Source organism: Tachypleus tridentatus, chromosome 4, assembly GCF_004210375.1.
Source record: "Tachypleus tridentatus isolate NWPU-2018 chromosome 4, ASM421037v1, whole genome shotgun sequence".
In the NCBI taxonomy this organism is placed as follows: domain Eukaryota; kingdom Metazoa; phylum Arthropoda; class Merostomata; order Xiphosura; family Limulidae; genus Tachypleus; species Tachypleus tridentatus.
Window position 1 is genome coordinate 68951242 of NC_134828.1, and position 22803 is coordinate 68974044.

The 22803-nt window shown below is 34.2% G+C and overlaps 1 long non-coding RNA gene across 1 annotated transcript in view; it reads right to left on the reverse strand.

The window, feature by feature from the left end:
* Positions 1-527: 527 nt before the first annotated feature.
* The window catches only part of LOC143248362 (uncharacterized), a 68124-nt gene continuing 45848 nt past the window's right edge, over positions 528-22803 (reverse strand). Inside the window, exon 3 of the long non-coding RNA XR_013026946.1 lies at positions 528-1091. This is a non-coding gene — a long non-coding RNA (uncharacterized LOC143248362). The remainder of the gene's footprint in view (positions 1092-22803) is intronic.

The following is a 22803-nucleotide window of genomic DNA, read 5'->3' on the forward strand; positions in this document are numbered from 1 at the left end:
AAGAGTGTTTTCATGCTTGGTTTTAAGTTCATAGTGAATAAACACGCCAGTGTTCTTGCGTTTTTTCTAATGTGATGATAGAATTAAGAACCAGCATACATCTAATGTACACATAAAGTCGAGATAACTTTTTGAGAGCCCGTGTTTGATCACTGTATTAAACTGTTCACTCTTACATGTACGCAACTATAATTCTCACGTGTCTAATTTTTACAAACCCTTGTCCATTATGTGTTTAATTAGAGTCCTGGTCAAGTATATATTTTCACAATCTTTTAAAACAAAGTGAAATGTATATGATTTATCTTAACGTACTTTATGAGTGTAGATATGGATAAACAAACACAGTGTTTCAAATTTTGCTTTCAAGTCGATATAGACTTTGTGGGATTAAAAAAATATTATTAGCTTTAGTTACAGAAATAAAAACCAATGTTGAATCTAAAAACATTAAGCAAGAAAACGACACCATCACTCGAGAACTTGAACGGTTTGTTGACGTTACTTATAAGCAAAATATCTTGGTGGAGATAATATATTGTGTTCACACAACCATACATCAGTTTTATGCAAAGACACAAAACATAACATATAACAAAGAAAAGTGTTCCAAAAATCTTACTTTCACTATACTATTAGAATTATAAACTACAAAAACATAGCAATTACAAGTGAATCGTGTGGACGTGGGTTGACAATAACAGTAGGCATTTTATTTAATGGTAGCATAAGCTAACTTTATATTTTTTAATTATGATTTGACTATTCAGTTAATACTTTTCACAATCGACTACACTTCTTTCCATTTCTTGCTACTTATGGTTATTGGATTACCAAACATTTTCCAAAGTTATCACTTCATCTTATCTTTGTTTCTGTGAATCTTCTTTTACTTCTCTCTCTTGGTGGGTAGTCCATGATTATTGTTGTCCACCTGTTCTCTGTGGCACCAGTTTTACCGAATTCCATCTTGTCTTTTTTTCTTTTCTTGTATTATTTGGTAATACCAATTTGGTAATACCCGAACAATTTCTTTTCTTTGTTCTTCGTGCCATAGTTGATTTCTGCTCTATTATGTTTGTCAATGTTTACTATCGTAAACAATAAAATTCGTTACCACATGACGTTTCTGGTGTATTATATTCATTGTAAGCTTTATATTTTAAATACATAGGATATTTGCTATTGAAAATGTTCGTCAAGTTTCAAGAGGTATTTTATCCAACTCTTTTACGTCTTTTTACTTTTTCAGAGTGGTCCGAAACAATTTTTACAAGCTGATACAAGTAATTCTACTTAGTAATTGCATGATTCTTTATGTTAATGTACTGTATCAGTATATACATATAGTGAATTGTTTTTGTCTTACGCATATTCATCTTCAATACGACTTTTCACATAGACGTCATTTCTTTGGCATCATTTGAAATTAGAACAACATGATCTCTAAACCTAATATGTTTTTCTTCATCCACGTAAACTGCTTAATTCAGTTACTTTATATATTTCTTTGATATTTTATATTTATTGTGAGCTGATGCTTCGTCGGTGCAGTGTACTGTATTGGTTTCTACGGAATCAAACACTTTCTTTTGTCCTATGAAGACAAGCCATAAGGGCAGTTTATATTAAACTGATTTTTTATAATACTTGAATTATTATTTAAATATTTTTAAAGATTATTGTAGGGCTTCTTAATGAATTTTGTGAACAGCTTGTAAACTGTCTTATTTGCTTGGAATTCTCCTTTGGTCTTCTCCTATTTTGCATACTTTTCAGAGCAAATTCAACTTCATTAGCAACGATTGTTGAACCATATTTTAAATTCGTATAGTAAAACTTAAAGTTATCTAGAATAAATCACCTTTCATATTGTTTATAAGAACACTCTGTGCCTATGCAACACGAGTGAAAATGTTTTGTGTATAGGAGCTACTTTCAACTCCAACTCCACCATAATATTTTTGAGAGTTACTACACGTGGATGAGACTGTATTTATTTTTATTTTTTGTTATTTAATTTATTTGTTTAAGAATACTCCTCTGTACTACATGAGTGAAAGTGTTTTGTGGGTTGGTGTTATTTTTCATTTCAAACTGCACTATACTTTTCTCTGGCAATCATTATTATGAGACAATATTTATTTTTTTGGTACTTCATTAGTCCGTCTCTTTGCTTTGAATTTCGCCCAAAGCTACAGAAGGGCTATCTGCGCTAATTTAGCATTGTAAGACTAGGGGAGGCAGCTGTGCATCACCACCAACATCCAACTCTTGGGCTTCTCTTTTACCAATCCACAGTCACAGTATAATGACCCCACGGCTGAATGTGCTAGCATGTTTGGTGTGACGGGGATTAGAATCCGTTACCCTCAGATTACGAGTCGAACGCCTTAACCACCTGGCCATGCTGGGCCAGTGCTGTGTCTGACGTGGCGTTCGTGTGCAAACTGTCTTTCGCCAAACTAAGAGCGCGTATATTATTTTGAAAGCTTGTGTTCAATTTAAAGCACACTATTAGAATTATTAGCTCCAAAATTAATTTGGTCACGATGAAAACATGTTTGTATTTTAACAACGCATCACTGAATTACGTAGTTGTTTTTGTTGGTGAATCAATAGGCTATTAGTCATCGTTAGAAAAGCCCAGCTTATTCTTAAGTATGCGTATTGACATGCATGTTTCTTTTATTTGTTAGAAAATTTGCAAAATTACCTGTTTTTGTTCGTTGATAGGTCGTTTAAAAAGATTTCTCGCTTTTATGTGATTAAATGAGAATGGTATACTAACATTAATGTATATAAGGTGACCAAATAATTTATGTAACAACAAATTAACAACAACGAAAAACACACAAAATTGTGGACAAAATATATGCTGACATTTAACTTTGGCCCAAACTTTAAATAGGCCCGACATGGCCAGGTGGTTAAGGCGCTCGACTCGTAATCTGAAGATCGCGGGTTCGAATCCTGGTCGCACCAAACATGCTCTCTCTTTCAGCCGTGGGAGCTTTATAATGTGATTGTCAATCCCACTATTTGTTGGTAAAAAGAGTAGCCCAGGAATTAGCGGTGGGTGGTGATGACTAGGTGCCTTCCTTCTAGTCTTACACTGCTGAATTAGGGATCTTGCTAGCCCAGATAGCCCTCGTGTAGCTTTGCGCGAAATTAAAAAACAAACAAACAAACTTTAAACACAGAAAGCATATACGTTCTTGCAGTTAAAAAGTTAAAAATAATTGTGAATACAAGGCTTTCCAGTGGCACAGCGGTATGTCTGAGGACTCTTATCACTACAAACCGGCTTACGATGATCGTAATGGGCAGATCCCATTGTGTAGCTTTGTTCTTACTTCCAAACAAAAGATCCCTCGGTAGACATATCAGTTCACACGACACCCTTGAAGTATTGTACACAGAGATAGCACTAAAATCCTAAACTAATTCATGAATATTGACTGAACTTTCTAAAAAATTAAGACCAACGTCAAACAAAAATTTAAACGTCTTTTGAAACAAAACCAGTTTGTTTTGAGTTGTTTTTTTTTTTTTTTTTTTCATGCTATAATTAGTTACTTTCGGGAATTGTATCAGCAATGTTAGAAATATAAAACTATCTAGCTGTAATGTTTTTAGTCTAAATAACTTTATAGTCTTATTTTCTTTATCCGTTAATGGCATTGAATACTACAGCTTTTATTTCTTACTATGGACTTATTTTTCTGCCTCTCATGCTTGCTGATGGTTTCAGGCCGAACACAGCGTTTAACAGAAATTTTTATATGGATTAAGGGTTATGGAAATATTGATGATCCGGTGAAAATGTTGTAAGTAATAATGGATTTCAAATCCCTATAGATTTTATAATATAATATATAAAAATATCATATTTAAATAACTTTAAGAAAATTTGTAAAAAAAAGATTAACCTTGTGTATCTTACTTTAGTAACTCATTTGTTTTGTTTTAGATTTAAAAATACAATAATGCTGGGAACCAAAAAATAATAAAATAAACACAATGAAATAATTAGGTTGAATTGCTCACACATGCACAAGTAGTTGTAAACCAAATATTGCAATTATTATATTATTAAGAATAATCCAAAGGCAACAATAAAAGAGAGGACTTTATTGACTGATATTTTAAATTGATAATAAGTTACGAAAGATGTAATGCTCTAACATATACTCAAATATGATGTAGGTTTTAAGTCATGCAAAACAATATTCACAATACTTTGAACCATAAAAATTAAGTCGGTCTAGAAGGATACATTACTACAATTAATTATAAAATAAGTTTATTCCCTAAAGTTTCCGATGTAGAGAAATGGAGAATAATGATTGAACTGAATGACATTACAAATGCACAAGAACTGAACTCAGATGTTAAATTTCGGAAAGAAAAGTCAAACATGACAAAAAACGAGCTTGTCGGTTTTCGGTCTGGAATGCAATCAAATAACAATTGAGTATTTATGGGGTATAAATATATATATATATATATATAAACGTAACAACACATAAAACACATACTAATATATTTTACTTTCCCAAATGATTTTTCTTTTCCGTTATTGAGTTTCTTTTTTTATTTGCAATATAGCTAGGTGGGTTAAGGCGTTTGATTCGTAATATGAGGGTCGCGGATTCGAATCCCTGTCATACAACATATTCGCCCTTTCAGCCATGGGAGTGTTATAATGTGACGGTCAATTCTACTATGCGTTGATAAAAACGTTGGCAGTGAGTGGTGATGACTAGCTGTCTTCCATTTAGTCTTACACTGCTAAATTAGGGACGGCTAGCGCAGATAGCCCTCCTGTAGCTTTGCGCGAAACTAAAAAACAAACAAACAAATTATATGCAATTCTAACATTTTACTCTTTCTAAATTAACATTATCTGCCGCAGCAAAAATTAAGCTGTGCAAATTGTTTCGTTCAAATAATACTAACAATAATGATGTCTTACCTAAACAATATGTACCTATATAATAACATATGGTTGAATGTACAAAACAAGTAGATACTGAAAAAATAATTTACCCTTATTATTGTTAATTATACTACTTTAAGCTCTTTCTATCGTTTATTGAACTTGGGCTTCTAACTTGTTGTTAGAAAAAAACAGACTTTAGGCTCAGAAAATATACTGAAGCTGTTAAAATTTAATGTAAATATCAACTTGATTTTTATCTCTATGTGTTTTCCAAGATCAAATCTTTCATTTTTATTCTACTGACAAGAGCTAGTATGGATCTTTTTTACGAAGAAGAGCTTCCTAGTGTGTCCGTCTTCCCACAAAAAATTTCCTGGTGCATATCTGTCTTTGTCAGATATAAAGGACTGTTTAGTGTAGGTAATATTATTTATTAGTTTATTTTGTGTTTGTAAGTCATTTATGTCGAGGGTATGGAGATTTCTAGAAGGCTTAAGTGATAAAAGTATAAATAACAGCGACCAGACGTGCGGAAACAGGGACACAGGAGAGAGAAGTTCGGTGATAGTAAAATTAGAAAACTCAAAGTTAACCATCGTAGGAGTGAGAAGCTAAACGGTTGATATGCTGGAGTAAGATTAATAGTTTGAAAGAGATAACAAGAATAAATTTTCTTGTCAAAGAGTGTTCTTAGCTAATTGAACCCTCCTGTATGCACATTGACGAAACACAAGACGATTACTGAAAGTACAGGATACAGCAGCGGTAACTCACGCGACAGCGTAAGTGAATTATATGTGGATACTATTGCAATATATGTAATATAAAAATAGTTCGGCTTGGTATTTGAAATCTAAAGCAATTGAACTGAATTAAATGGACTTTTGACAATAATATGTTGTTTGTAATTAAGCAGGAAGCTATACAATGAACTATTTGTGCTTTGTTTTCTACTGGTATCGAAATCCAGTTTCTAGCATTGTAAGTCCAATGACATACCGCTGTGCCACTGGGGAGCTTGACAAAAAGAATGTAACTGTACCGTGTGTACAGTTATGTGAAAAAGTTAGGACACCATATGAAAGCCTGTGTATTTTTGTTACATTTTTGGATATATAGATATTTAATCTCAATTTTAACAATACTGAGAGATTATAGGAATGTAACTAAAGAATTAAAACCGAAGAAAAGACTTTTCAAGATCTTCTGTAAATGTAATTCTACAAAAATGTGTATTCTAACTGAGGAAAAGTTAGGACACCCCCACATTTATTCCCACTTAAAATGGCTCAACTCACACACAGGTGTAACACACCAGGTGCACGTAATTAGAAGATCGTTACTCAGCATTTTTAATGAGGCTTGCTCTATTTAAACCTCAGACATTTAGTTTGGTGTGCTCCTGACTGTTGAAGTGAGAGGGAGCACCATGGTGAGAGCAAAAGAGCTGTCTGAGGCCTTTAGAAAGAAAATTGTACCAGCTTATGAGTCTGGTAAGGGATTTAAAAAAGATCCCAAAAGATTTTGAAATCAGCCACTCCACTGTGCGGAAAATAGTCAACAAGTGGAGGGCTTTCAAAACAACTGCCAACATGCCCAGGTCTGGTCGTCCAAGCAAGTTCACCCCGAGAGCAGACCGCAAGATGCTAAAGAGGTCTCCAAACACCCTAGCATGTCATCACGGGACCTACGGCAGGCTCTGGCTACTGTTGATGTGAATGTGCATGCCTCTACAATCAGAAAGAGAGTGCACAAGTTTAACTTGCATGGGAGGTGTGCAAGGAGGAAACCTTTGCTCTCTAAGAGAAACATCAAGGCCACACTGAAGTTTGCCAGAGATAATATAGACAAAGACCAGGACTTCTGGAATAATGTTCTTTGGACAGATGAGTCCAAAATTGAATTATTTGGACACCAGAACAGAGGACATGTTTGGCGTAAATCAAATACAGCATTCTAGGAAAAGAACCTCATACCAACTGTAAAGCATGGAGGTGGAAGTGTCATGGTTTGGGGCTGCTTTGCTGCAGTAGGACCTGGACAGCTCACAATCATAAAATCCACCATGAATTCTACTGTGTATCAGAGGGTGCTTGAGGATCATGTGAGTTCATCTGTAGGAAAATTAAAGCTGAAGCAGAACTGGACCCTGCAACATGACAGTGACCCAAAACATACCAGTAAATGTATGTTAGATCTGGCTTAAAACTAAGAAATGGAGAGTCCTGGAATGGCCGGGTCAAAGCCCAGATCTTAATCCCATTGAGATGCTGTGGGGTGACTTGAAACGGGCTGTACATGCTAGAGACCCCGCAAACATCTCACAGCTGAAAGAATTATGCATTGACGAGTAGGACAAACTTTCTTCTGACCGATGTCAGAGATTGGTAGATGGCTGCAAGAAGCGTCTCACTGCAGTTATTTCAGCCAAAGGGGGTAACACTAGCTATTAGGGTGCCTTAACTTTTTCCTCAGTTAGAATATGCAATTTTGTAGAATTACATTTATAGAAGATCTTGAAAGTCTTTTCTTCAGTTTTAATTCTTTAGTTATATTCCTATAATCTCTCAGTATTGTTAAAATTGAGATTAAATATCTATATATCCAAAAATGTTACACAATTACACAGGCTTTCATAGGGTGTCCTAACTTTTTCACATGACTGTAAGACGAGTTACGATCACCATAGTGTAAGAAATTTTGTATAAATATTTAACTTGTTTTGAATATATATCTTATTTTTAAAAAGTGGAGTGCATGCTGTTCGTTTACTACCGAATTTATCACCAACGAATCATAGACACCTATTAGCACACCCATACGCTTACTTTAATATACATTATTTAACAAAATAAGTTTGTTTTTTTGTTTTTTTACATTTGGCGAGCCACAGCTAGGATTATGCAGTAGTAAACGGCGGTAGAAGAAAACATGAACGATAGCGAAAATAAGTAGGCTTATATAAGTTCTGCTGTACCAGTAACGCAAATAGTGTAGAGATGACGATTATACTATATAACTATGCCAGGCAATTTTAATAAGCAGGTGGAAAGAGAACAACGTCTTTGGTTTAGAGACGGTGAACCATAGAAGTTTGTTAAACAACAATAAAAAAAGTAGAAGAAAGACTAAAATTAGAAAGGGAAAGAGAAAGACTGAAAGAAGAAAATGATGGAAAGAATGGAAGAATGAAGGAAAGACTGGAAATAGAGAGCGAGAGAAAAATTGCACAAAATGAGAAAAAGAAAGAGAGAAGAGGGACTATGAATTGAGAGATTAAGAGCACAATTAGAGATTGCAAATCTCACCCAACCGAATGAAAAGAATGACAATGGAGTCAGTGCCAGCCAATCCAAGTTGTCTAAATGTGATGAACGGAAAAATGAATTATATACATATTTTATCTATAGTTAAGCTTAGCAGCTGAATTAGCCTAAGTTGACTTTTGACAATAGGAAGAGATTCATGCAAATGTTTAAGGTACAGCTAAGATCGCCACAGTGTAAGGAATTTTGTATAAACGTTTAACTTGTTTCGGATATATATATCATTTTTAAAAAAAAAAGTAAAGTGTTGTTCGTTTATTATCGAATTTTTCACCAATAAGTCACAGACACTTACTGTAGAAGACTCCTTAGCTCAACACACCCATACATTTACTTCAATATATACTACTTAAAATATACGTTTCCCGAGAGTCTTCCTATGAATAAGTTCCTAGTGTCCATCACACTTTCTACGAAGACCTTCCTAGTTTCTGTATTCCTACGAAAAACATCATAGTGTGTATCAGTCTACGTACAAATAAATTTCTAGTGTGTCTGTCTTCCTACAAAGAACTTCCTAGGGTGTATTTATCTTCCTACGCAGAACGTTTTAAAGGCTGTAAACGAAAAAAAAATTACGAGGGGATATCTGCCAATCTTATTTTTAATAAACTACTTTATTAACGAAATACATTAAATGAGATATATGTTTTCTTAAATAAACACTATATCCTGTACTGTTACCAGTTCTGTTTAATAGAAGAAAGTGTTATATATTTAATATAGTATGTTCTGTATTCATGAGTTTTTTGTTGTTTTTTTAATTTCGCGCATAGCTACACGAGGAATATCTGCGTTAACCGTCCCTAAATTAGTAGTGTAAGACTAGAGGGAAGGCAACTAGTCATCACCACCTACCGCCAACTCTTGGGCTACCCTTTTACTAAGGAATAGTGGGATTGACCGTCACATTATAACGCCCTCACGGCTGAAAGGGCGAGCATGTTTGGCGCGAAGATTCATGGAAGTAAACCACCTTTTGTTCGAAACATACAAGTAGTAAATAATTTAGAATTAGACACTAATAAACTCGTAATTGTAATAGTATTAGTGTGTCATGGTGAGAAAATATAATTCTAATAAAATTCATTTGATATTTTCGAGAATATCCTTTTTTCACGTTATTTAATTTCTTTTTCAGTCGCATTTCTAGAATTATACTTCCTTTAAAATTCACATTGCATACTTCAGAAAAAAACAAGTCAGGTTTTTCATCCTTATAACATTTTAGTATTATGTCATTATTAATATTCAGAGGGTACGTGAAATTGGAATAAGAAAATATAGGCGGAATGAATTGCCTATAGAATATTAAAGAATTGTGGATAAAAAACATCTGTATTTTTGTGTAATTTAACACATTCTGATGTAAATCGTAAAGTTTTAAACAGAAGAACTTTATTTTCATTATGTTACTTCCTCACTGGCAACATTAAAATTTATGTGCGTTAGTATCAAATTGAATTATTTACTTCTGGCATTTACTTGTTTTATAATACCTGTAAAAAATATGGAATTTTATTGTTCACAGATGCTGACACATTTCAGTACTGTAACTATTGATATGTATACAGTTCACGGAAACAGTTCGAGTTGGGTTGGACATAATGCTAGAGGTAGTCAGTCTGTCTACAGCTACAAGTGTATATGGTGATTTATACTGTGGAAATATAAATGTATATATATGTCAAAATGTGCATATTAATGGTTATTTATTAAAACAGTACTTGTTTGTTTTTGGATTGTTTTGAATTTCGCGCAAAGCTACACAAGAGCTATCTGCGCTAGCCGTCCCTAATGTAGCAGTGTAAGACGAGGGGGAAGGCAGTTAGTCATCACCACCTACCGCCAACTCTTGGGATACTCTTTTACCAATGAATAGTGGGATTGACCGTCACATTATAACGCACCCTCGGATAAAAGGACGAGTATGTTTGGTATGACGGGGATTCAAACCCGCGAGCCTCGGATGACGAGTCGAGTGCCCACACTATCTGATTATGCTGGACCTGAGTCAGCATCGCATAGACTCCACAAAATACTAGAATGTGCAATTTATTTATGGGTGGCAGGGACGAACAATTTCATCTCAGAGTTATGTGGTTAGATTATTCATTTGTAAAGGGTATAACGCAAACAAAGTACTTCCGGCCATTTATTGTACAAGGTTTACACTGCAGCTGCTTTTTTCTTGAAACTCAAATGAGCGGTTTTCTCCGGTTTGACAGTTGCTATTTAGGACTTTTTGTTGCGTTCTTTGTTTGTTGGATATAGATATCAAATCCTGACCAGTGCTACAGCTACTGATTAATTTTAATGCAGTTCGTCAACTTTTCACTGTGAAGTTAGAGAGGTCATTGCTCGAACTCTTACGAAGTAAGATGTGACATGACATTATATATACATTGTTACGTACTATGATTTATCTCGAACGATCCTCCAGTTTATTATGTTGCGTATTATGATTTAAATAGCCTAAAATTAAGTAAAATTATATTTTTAATTTAAAAGTTAAATGATTCATCTATCTGGTCTGGAACTAAATATTTCATCGAAGGTTCACGATGAGCGAATTCATTTTGAGTTTATATATGCACAATTTACTTTAGGGGGAGCTAGCTAGCTCTTCACTGATCACAAATGAGTTTTCACCACTGAAACTATGTAATGTCCTTCTACAAATACTAACGTTTGATGTTAATCCACTGAAGTCAAACGGTTTCTAATGTTCGAAATCTATAAACGTTTCTGGTCAAATGTATGAAGTTCCCAGTTAATAAGCAGTAATGACATTATAGATTCCGAGGTTCATTGTTTATCAACTATAGCAAACTAACAATATTACATTATCTTTTGGCGAATCGGTTTACAAACGTTAGGCAGGATTCTCGACATTTCAGTTGGCAACAATACTGACAATCACTAATATTTACATACACATATATATTGTTGATTTTTACGCTCGGGAATCTTCTATGAATTTATTGAATATGTGTGAATTTTGCAATACCGTTTTAACAGTACTCATATTTTTAAATATATATTAAATTGAAACAAAATAGATATTAGAATAAACATATAATTGTAAATTGGTCACACCTCCCTCCTTAGTGAATTAAAAATTGTCATTAAACAATTTTAAACTAAGATAGTATGTATAATATATATACGTAAAATCATTTTACAGTATATAACGTAATCACTATAAAGATAATATCATGACCATAAACTTACATATCACGTGAAAACGCTCATAGGACTCAGGTTAATAATACTATATTTCAATGAAGTAAAAATTCGGAGTTCCATTGTTTAAGTGAGTTTTGTATTTTCTTTTTAAATAGTTCAGAATGAAACAAAGTAAGCGTCTTGAGTTCCATCGAATTTGTCGTGCTATATCTCACGCTTATACACTTGGTTACTCTGAACTAATACGAAACGGTTTTGTAATATATCACAGAAACTAATAAAATGAAGTATGTGTATATGCAAATCCCTTCTGAAAAAGGTCACACTTTGATGGAGAATATTAGAATGTGTTTAACTTATGCAAAATTTAAAGATATGTTAGCGGGCGTCATTGTGGCTCAATCTCATAAAAAAAAACGTGTCATTTGGACACCAAAAAAGACCAGCAGCGCATGGTGAGTACGACTTTTCCAAGTCTATTACTGAAGAAAAGTATTTCAATGTAAATGGTGAACATAATTGACCATAATGTAATATTAAACATGATTGGTTCCAAGTCTAATACTGCAGAAGAGTAGTGTTAGTGCAAAGAGTGAACATAATTGACACTAATACAACGTTGAACATGATTGATTCCATGTTTGTTACCGAAGAAAAGTGTTTCATTGCAAATAGTGAAAATAATTGATCCTAATGCAATATTGAACATAATTTGTTCCAAGTCTATTACTGTAGAAAAGTAGTTTTAGTACAAATAAAATAATTGTTTCTAATGCAATATTGGACATGATTGGTACCAGTGCAAACACTGAACATGATTCCAAACATAGTATTAATCATTGGTAACTTAAAACCGACTTCTAAACTTCATTGGTTTCATGTTGAATATTGAAAGTGGTTGGTTCCAAGACAATTAGAAAGCTTTTCATCTCTATCACATTTTATTTATCAACTGGCCATTTTTTTAAAGAGTTGAAGTGCTGTGTTATGACAGATTTATGCCACTACTTCAGTCTCAAAAACAGTGGTATAAATTTCAACTATTATGCTGTCACACTTTTGAATTATTACAACTGTATCTCACTTTTTACTTTGTTTTGTATGTTACGTTTCTACTAAAACTATAACTACAAAAAAAAACTAAGGGAAGATTTTTCAAAACCAGTTTTAGCGTCTATTTGAATTTAATGTGGAAAAAAAACACGTAAAAAAATATCACGTGTGTCAGGCAGAAAGAAACGTTTTTCCCGCCAATAATTATTACTTTGTAGACATAGTGAAAGAAAACGAGAGACACTGGCAGGTAACATTGCTTATGTATGAACGGAACCTGCTACGGATTTCAGTTTTACTTTGGTAAGTACGTATTGAATTCAAATGCAATCCTCAACCAAATGTCTTGATTTTTAGAGTATCTGTCTCAGTTATTGTTATCTTCTGCTGTGTATATGCACAGAATACTCTGGTTACATGTTTAAGTACTTAGAACGTTCTTTCACATTATAATAAACGCATAATTCCACTGGAAACCGTAATATTAAAACATATGAAGTTCTTTAAACCTCTACTCATGTACAAAAATTAATTGTCCTAAATAACTCTAACAGGATGCCATATAATATTTTGCTAATTTTCATACCTTTCATTCATCGCCTATATTTCCCCATTTCCTTGAATATCTCTTTTCACTGACGATTTTCTCTAATAATTTTTCTTCGTTTCTTCAACCTGACCTTTCTCTCCACTACTTTTGATTAAATTGTATCCTTTGTCACCAGTAAAATTCTATATACCATTAGCAGAGTACCTTGGATTTTGCCAGGTGGTTATTTGTTTGTTTGTTTGTTTTGGAATTTCGCACAAAGCTTCTCGAGGGCTATTTGTGCTACCCGTCCCTAATTTGGCAGTGTAAGACTAGAGGGAAGGCAGCTAGTCATCACCACCCACCGCCAACTCTTGGGCTACTCTTTTACCAACGAATAGTAGGATTGACCGTCACATTATACACCCCCACGGCTGGGAGGGCGAGCATGTTTAGCACGACGCGGGCGCGAACCCGCGACCCTCGGATTACGAGTCGCACGCCTTACGCGCTAGGCCATGCCAGGCCGCCAGGTGGTTAACGCACTCGACTCATTACCCGAAGGTCGCGGGTTCGAATCCCCGTCACAACAAACATGCTTGCCCTTTCAACCGAGGGATCGTTGTAATGTGACGGTCAATCCCACTATTCGTTGGTAAAAGAGTTAGCGATGAGTGGTGATGATTAGCTGCCTTCCTTCTAGCCTTACAATGCTAAATTAGGGACGGCTAGCGCAGATAGTCCTCGTGTAGATTTGAGCGACATTCAAGAACAAACTTAGGATTTCAGTAATCAATCTTAAATGTGTACAAATTTGTAAATAGCAAACTACCTCTTATATGCCCCTGCTAGTACAGCGGTAAGTCTACGGATTTACAACGCTAAAATCAGGGGCTGGAATCTCCTACGTGGGCTCAGCAAGTAGTTCGATGTGGCTTTATTAGAAAAAAACACACACACACCTCTTATTTTTATTCTGAAAGTCTGTAATTGTCAGAACAATTTTATTTTTCAATTCAAGAATCTACTTAACCAAAAAACAGACGTGATGTCATTTGTTGTCTTTAAATATGCATGTCCTTCTTGCGCAGAAGAATATTAAAGCTCTATTACTAGAGCCTGAATAAAAAAATAAGAGCATAATGCAAGTAGAGCTTAGAACTCACACAAAACCCGTAGTGTTGCATTACATGTCTAATATGTAGCACATCTCTTGCCAGCGAGAATTTTACAATAGTGAGGTAAGCTGATGGTAAGGATCAATTATGATTTTGGATTGCTTTCTCCTCTTTTTGAATTTCACGCAAAGCTACAAGAGGGCTATCTGCGCTAGCTGTCCCTAATTTTGTAGTGTAAGGCTAGAGGGAAGGCAGCTAGTCATCACCACCCACCGCCAACTCTTTGGCTACTTACTCTTTCACCAAAGAATAGTGGGATTGATCGTCACATTACAACGTCCCCACGGCTGAAAGGGCGAGCATGTTTGGCGTGACGGGGATTCGAACCCGGGATCCTTAGATTACGAATCGAATACCTTAACCACCTGGCCATGCCGGGCCATGAATTCGAAATAAGTACTTGACAATCGCTAATCGTAAGCCTTGAAGTAATTAGTATAATTCGGCAATACAATTTCTTTTGAAAGTGTAAGCCATAGAAAAACTGCAGATTGCCTGGTAACTTAAGTACTACTAAAAATATTTATTAATTTATCATATTCTATCAAGGTTGAAATCTAATTTTGTTCACTGCGTTTTATTTGAATCTTTTATGTCTCACAACGCTTCGCCATTGGGTAATTAACGATGGCTATGCACCTCAGTGGCTTTTAAAAGCACAATTCTTGAAACTATTTATACACGAAATTGTTTGTGGATCCATGAATGTTTGAGTTATAAGACCGCAATAAATTGAAAATCCCACGAAAAGCTTTTGTTTTTGTTTGTTTTGGAATTTCGCACAAAGCTACTCGAGGGCTATCTGTGCTAGCCGTCCCTAATTTAGCAGTGTAAGACTAGAGGGAAGGCAGCTAGTCATCACTACCCACCGCCAACTCTTGGGCTACTCTTTTACCAACGAATAGTGGGATTGACCGTCACATTATACGCCCCCACGGCTGGGAGGGCGAGCATGTTTAGCGCGACGCGGGCGCGAACCCGCGACACTCGGATTACGAGTCGCACGCCTTACGCGCTTGGCCATGCCGGGCCCCCCACAAAATGCAAAAACACAATTTAGCCAGTTTGACAATTAATTCATCAGAAAATGAGTGATTTTGTAAGAATTTCTTTGTCTGTTTCTAGTGTTATAAAAGAAAAAAAAAAAGAATGCGATATATAGACTTTACCGGCAATAAAAATATCTATAATATCACCAGTCAGTTTTATTCGTTCTAAATTTCACATTAAATTGAAATTTTGAAGCACAAACATTTTTACTCTATTTCATTAACTAGTCTTTAAATATTACTTTAATTGAGGCGATGGTGATCTTTCATGAAAAGAAATTTGCAAAGTAGCCGGACTTTAGTTTCACTTTCCATTTCAGATAAACTTATTTAGTTCTTCAGCAAACAACAAACAAATTTCATATCTAAAATGTTACTTAAGTTTTAAATTAGGTCTGTTGACTTTCTTTGGTATATGTGAAGTTTGTTATATTTGATTCGATAATTGTTTGTTTTGAATTTTGCGTAAAATTACACGAAGGGTATAACCCTACCCGTTTCTAATCTAACAGTGTAAGACTAAAGGGAAGGCAGCTATTCATCACCACCTACTGCTAACTCTTGGGCTACTCTTTTACCAACGAATAGTGGAATTGACCATCACATTATAATGCTCTCACAGCTGAAAGGGCGAGTACGTTTGATGCGACGGAGATTCAAACCCGCAACTCTCAGATTACCAGTCGAGCGTCCTAACGACCTGGCCATATCAGGCCTTATTTGATAATAAGTTAATGTTAGTTAGTGTATATTAATAATTAAGTCAATTTACCGTTGAAGGGAACTTATTTTTCTAGGGAATCAATCAGACATTTTGTTTGTTGTTATTATGCGGGTAATTTTTTCAGGATATAAAATTAGGCTTATGATATGGTAAAGAATATTTCTTGGTCTGAATATCAGTTTTTATACTGTAAACTAATATTCAGAAAGGAAACAAAAATAACATTTATCAATAAGCGTTATGAATACCGCTTCAGCAAAAGTAAATTGTATATTCGCTCTCTCACTGATAAATTGAAGGCTATAAGAAATATAAGGATTTATGTGCTAAAAGTTTATATGTTGGAACATCTTGTCTGGAAACAAACTTTTCGCTACTATAAGTTTGTATGTCATTTGTATGATTTTGTTATAATGCAAATCTAAAAGACCTGCTCCAACAACAACAAATATATTTAAAGAATAGACTTGCACTGAATGCTAATTATATTTATCTAAGACAAAAATGTTTAGGAATGCGAATTTCTTTATATATAATATTTACCCGTCTCAGAGTAGTTTGTTTTCAAAATATAACACAAAAACCTAAAGCGTTCTAAAGATACGGATTTTCTTTTCCGACCTATGCTTAAAATGATGCACGGTTATTGCTATAATGTGTCACTTTTATGAAATACAATGAGCTGATGTCACGCAATAAATTTTACACACACAAAGGTATATCATAGATATACTTGTCCTACTGTGTTTTATACAACATTATGACTTCACACTGTCAAGCGTCTGAGAAGGTTTGCTTGTTTGGTGTTGAATTATTAAAAACAAAACTGCTTAATTTTACTGTAGGGTTTCTACTACTCACGTATTATTAAACTGATATAATATTATTTAATAGTTACATATTTCTGTGGAGTGTTGCACATTATTTTTCTCAGTTTCACTTGGTCATTAGCAAAATAATAAAAAATAAGCACATCTGTTGCCATACACACACGATATTCGGAGCATTCTTTAGTTTAGGCCTAAGGTTTCTTTAAACATTAGATACTAAATGAAAAAGAAATGCATTAGATTGTATGTTTTAATTTATGTATTTGAGAAAAATGCATACAAATAATTTGATAACAAGTTTTCCAACTAAGATTTTTAGGTACAGAAAAAAATGTTACTTCACGTTAGTGCTTACAAAACTGATTTGAAATGAAATATTGATACAAGATTTAATCTTTCTTGTTTAATAACACTTAACGTGACAGTAACGAGAGGATACACTTAACTCACTGCAAATAACATTTTAACCCGAATAATTTTTGTTTTAGTTCCGACAAATGGCTTCAACACAAAAGTTATGTTTTGTACTCTTGACTGGTTTCTACCTAATTTTGATTTATTTCAAGTTCCTCTAAGCCTAAAGGTAAAAGTTCAATATCGATTTTTTTTTTAAAGTACACACGTCTTGAACAATACGCATGGGCTTAGAAAACTAGTTTCGTTGCGACGTTTAGAATAAACTCGCGTACTCGAGAGAAACCAAGACAAATAAAAAAAGGCGCGAATGAGGTCACGTGTCTGTTTGGACCAAAGCCGTTTTAGCTATCATTTTATGTACCTCTTGGCAAATGTTTTTTTTTTATAAAGAATAAGATCCTCGAAGGATTCCTGAAAATATTTACAGAAAAAAATTCAAGTATGTTTTGAAATTATTGAAACAACTCAAAATTTGAAAATTAAAATTTCTACTGACATTAAAGTTCTAATACAACAGTAAATATTATTTTTTGCGTAAATCTCTTGCTATTATATCAAATCCTGACCAAAAGGAGAAGAGTAGTTTAATGACGTTCATTTTGATTTATAGCTGCAGCCACAAAAAATAATAGTTTTTTTGTCATCATATGATTAAATGTTACTTCTGTTACACGAGAGCAGGTGAAGGATATCCCACAGGTTAATCTATTCTTATCAACTATTACATTAAAGAACTGCTGGCGGTGTGTGTAGCAGCAAACTAAAGTAAAATTTAGAATAAATGTCGTTACTCACTTACAATAGACTTTCCATACGTTTGATTCGTTTATTCTCTCTGATACACTATACTACTGAACCATACATAATTTGCAAACGCGAATTACGATCATAAAAATAGTCAGTATGTGAATTTATAAATTGAGCTTTGTATTATTTTTAGCTTATGTTGTTATTTATTGCCTAATTATGTTTAGAATTAATTAACGTAATTTGTTACATAGTTCAGTCAGACACCTAATGTTAGTCATGTGTTCAATATATTGTGTATCCTTTATTAGTTTATTTTGTTAATTGAACATGAACCAGTGTATAACGTGTTGAACTCTGGATCCGAGGGTTTGTAGCTCGAGTCCCATTACCGCGATAAAAAGAAAGACTCGACATTTTGATACCATGAATGCGTTATTGTAGCCCAAACGTTGTTGATAGGTAGTTGCTTTTCCTCTAATCTATCAGTTTACAATTAGGGACGGGTTGTTTTGTTTTTGTACTTCGCGCAAAGCTACACGAGGGCTGTCTGCAGTGTAGGACTAGAGTGAAAGCAGCTAGTCATCACCACCGATCGCCAACTCTTGGGCTACTCTTTTACCAACGAATAGTGGGATTGACTGTCACATTATAACTCTCCAACGGCTAAAAGGGCGAGCATGTTTAGTGTGACAGGGTTTCGAACCTGCCACCCTCGGATAATTAGGAACAGCTACCGTAGATAACCTTTGTATAGCTCTGCGGAAATATCTAAAACAAACGAACAAATTTCTTAAACAGTGCTTGGTTTATAGTGCAACGCAACAATTATGTGCTACTTAAACTTTGTATTTTAACTTTGATTTTTAGCATGTCTCGTATTATCATCATAGCATAAGGAAAGAATGGTATAAATAGACACCGTAGGTAATTTTAGAATTAAGAAAAACTTTGCAGTAAAAGTAATTAAATTAAATGAGGAAAATGAGAGGTTATAGCTGTTCTACAATAATTCTGTTTTTTTTCACATGACATTTCTTTCTATTATTTACAACACACTATAAATTGTAATTAATGATTATCATTAGCTAATTTAAATACACAATGCCATAAAACGCTTTCCAATTATTTAATTTAAGAGGGAAGAACTAAAATAAAAGGTCAAAGGCCAGGTGGCTAAGGCACTCGGCTCGTAATTTGAGGGCCGCAGGTTCGAATCCCCATCATACCAAACATGCTCGCCCTTTCAGTCATGGGGGTTATAGTGTGACGGTCAATCCCACTATTCGTTGGTAAAAGAGTAGCCCAACGGTTAGCAGTGGGTGGTAATGACTAGTTACCTTCCTTTTAGTCTTACACTGCAAAATTGGGGACGCCAAGCGCAGATAAGCCTCGTTTAGCCTTGCGCAAAATTCAAAAGAGAAACAACAACAAAAAGCAAACTGTTCCTCACATAGGTGACGTCAATGCGCTTGAAAGTGAGGTCCAATCATTTATTATTCAGAAAATACTGATTCAAGAGTTGGCGGTGGCAGCCTTCACTCAGTTCTATCAGTTCCGGCTCACTGGTTAGCGTGTCAGACTGTCAAGCGTGGGTCACGTCTCACTGCTGCCTCTCTTTTTGAGGTCTTAGTTATGTAAGAAAAGTGACAGTCAATTCCCACTATTCGACCTGACAAGAGTAGCCCATGAGTTGGCGGTGAGTGGTGTAAGTAGCTCTAGCCTTCCTTCTGGTATATCACTTCAGAATTAGGGAAACTAGAGAAGATATACTTTGTGTAGCTTTGAGCGAAATCAAACCAAGAAACAATTAAAAAGCGAGACGGCTATACGAAGACAATACCGGCCTTGTTACAGGCCAGATCAGTAAATTTTCGTAGATATCAATAAATCACAACTATTGCAGTGATCTAAGGATCAACAGTGTTTAATAAATCATAAAGATGGAAAATTATGTAAAATTATTACAAGCTAAAGTTTCATATAATAAAGGTATATAGCAAAAAGAGCAAGACATAGTGTGGAATAATAGTGTATGTCAGATAGTAATCAAACAATAGAAAAAAGAATAAGAGACAGCTGTAGAGTCCTTTTAGTGTTCGGTTTTGTTTTCATCGTGGGTTTTTATTTCTCTGCATATTTTCCTATCTTGTATAGCCATGTGCTCTCACTTTGTTCCTGAAGGTGAGAAAACACTGATGTTTTTAGCACTCGGTTGAATCTCACATAGTTTTTGATCTATATGTTCCAAATTATTTGTAATTGTTTTCTCTCTTCCTTGATGTAAGGTAAATTTATGAAATCGTATTCATTTCCGAAAAGCGGTAATAATAATAATTATTGTTATTTTTAAGGTGATTTTAATTCAAGAAAGCAGTCATTAATTGAGTCACTTCAGGATGGGGAATGAATAACAGCCATTTTCTCTAGGGTTCACAAGGAACATCGATTCCTGTTTATTTAGCTCGAGTATTTTTTTTTTTTCATTTAAGCAACTTAATTTCGAAATCCCTATACAGATTTGATAGTAAGAGTTTTCTGATATTTGATTTCAGATCGCAGTATGATAATGGCAGAAATAATTTTTAATTTGACTTCAAACTGCAGTATAAAAAACCAGTGAGAGTTTTATGTTTTTTTCTTTAATTCGACTTCAGTTCGCTGTATAAATATGGCATTAAGAATTTTTTTAAGTTGATTTCAAATCGAAGTACAGGCATGGCAGTTGGAATTTTTTAATTAATTAATTAATTTGATTTCAAATCTAAATATGAAAGTGCCAAATAAGAATTGTTTAATTGTTTAATCTTCTAATCGCATTAGGGGCATAGAAGTAAGATTTTTTTTGTTTGATATCAAATTGCAGGACGTGTCAGTGAGAGTTCTTCAGTCTGTTTTAAAACGTTATATCGTTATAGCAAAATAATTTGTTAACTTGACTAAATTGCTGAATGAACATGCCAGTAAGAATTTCTTAATTTGACTTCAATTCATAGAACTAACATAGTTCTAACAACTTCTTAAGTTGACCTTAGACACTGCATAAACATAGCATTAAGAGTTTCTTAATTTGATTAAATCGCAGTATGGATATGGCAGTAAGTGTTTCTTAATTTGACTAATTCACTATATAGATATGGCAGAAAGTGTTTCTTAATTTGACTAATTTACTATATAGATATGGCAGTAAGTGTTTCTTAATTTGACTAATTCACTATATAGATATGGCAGTAAGTGTTTCTTAATTTGACTAATTCACTATATAGATATGGCAGAAAGTGTTTCTTAATTTGACTAATTCACTATATAGATATGGCAGTAAGTGTTTCTTAATTTGACTAATTGACTATATAGATATGAGTGTTTCTAATTTGACTAATTCACTATATAGATATGGCAGTAAGTGTTTCTTAATTTGACTAATTCACTATATAGATATGGCAGTAAGTGTTTCTTAATTTGACTAATTCACTATATAGATATGGCAGTAAGTGTTTCTTAATTTGACTAATTCACTATATAGATATGGCAGAAAGTGTTTCTTAATTTGACTAATTCACTATATAGATATAGAGTGTTTCTTAATTTGGACTATATAGATATGGCAGTAAGTGTTTCTTAATTTGACTAATTCACTATATAGATATGGCAGTAAGTGTTTCTTAATTTGACTAATTGACTATATAGATATGGCAGTAAGTGTTTCTTAATTTGACTAATTCACTATATAGATATGGCAGTAAATGTTTTTCACATTGCTTCAAATCGCAGTATGGACATGGCATTAAAAGTTTTTGTTTATTTTTTAAAAATTCAAAGTCACAACATACTGTGTTAATGTATGTTGAGTAGTGTATGATGTCAACCTCAGAACGTTGGCCTATAACCTAGTTAGTTATTAATTTAACAATTAAATATATCTCAGGACGACTTGTATGAGTATTAAAACTTTCACTAATAAAGCAGAGAACAATGATTCGACCTTCTTAGGTCATTTTCAGATTAACAAAAGTTATTTAAGATAGTATTTCAAAAATTTTTCATGCAAAACCATCAATATAATTTCACAGAAAAAACTAAAAGTCAACCTCACAAGGAAAGATATGAATCCTATAAACAACCTAAAAGAAGACAACAGCATAAATACTATAAAAGCAGATAAAGGCAATGCTGTACTTATAATGAACACAAATGAATATGAATACATTCAAAAAATGAACATCTTATCAGATACAAATAAATTTAAACTAATATGCATAATTCCAACAAAAACACGTGAAAACCAATTAAACAAAATACTACTACAAATGAAAAGAATCAACACAAACTCAGAAAACCTTTATTCTTACCTACGAAGGAAAGACTCATGCACACCACAACTATACGGCATCCCCAAACCTCACAACCTGATTGTCCATTACGACCCATAATGTCGACCAATGAAACATTTAACTACAACCTCGGTAAATACACTACATGGCCTAAAGTATATGGACACCCGACCATATCACACATATGTGTCTGTTGAACATTTCATTTCAAAACCATGGGCATTAATATGGAGTTGGTCCCCCCCTTTGTTGCTATAACAGCCTCCACTTTTCTGGGAAGGCTTTTCACTAGATTTTGGAACATGGTTGCGAGGATTCGCTCCTATTCAGTCCCAAAAGCATTAGCGAGGTCGAGCACTGATGTCGGGCGAGAAGGCCTGGCTCGCACTCGGCGTTCCAATTCATCCCAAAGGTGTTCGATGGAGTTGAGGACAGGACGCTGTGCACACCAGTTAAGTTCTTCTACACCAACGTTTGTGCACAGG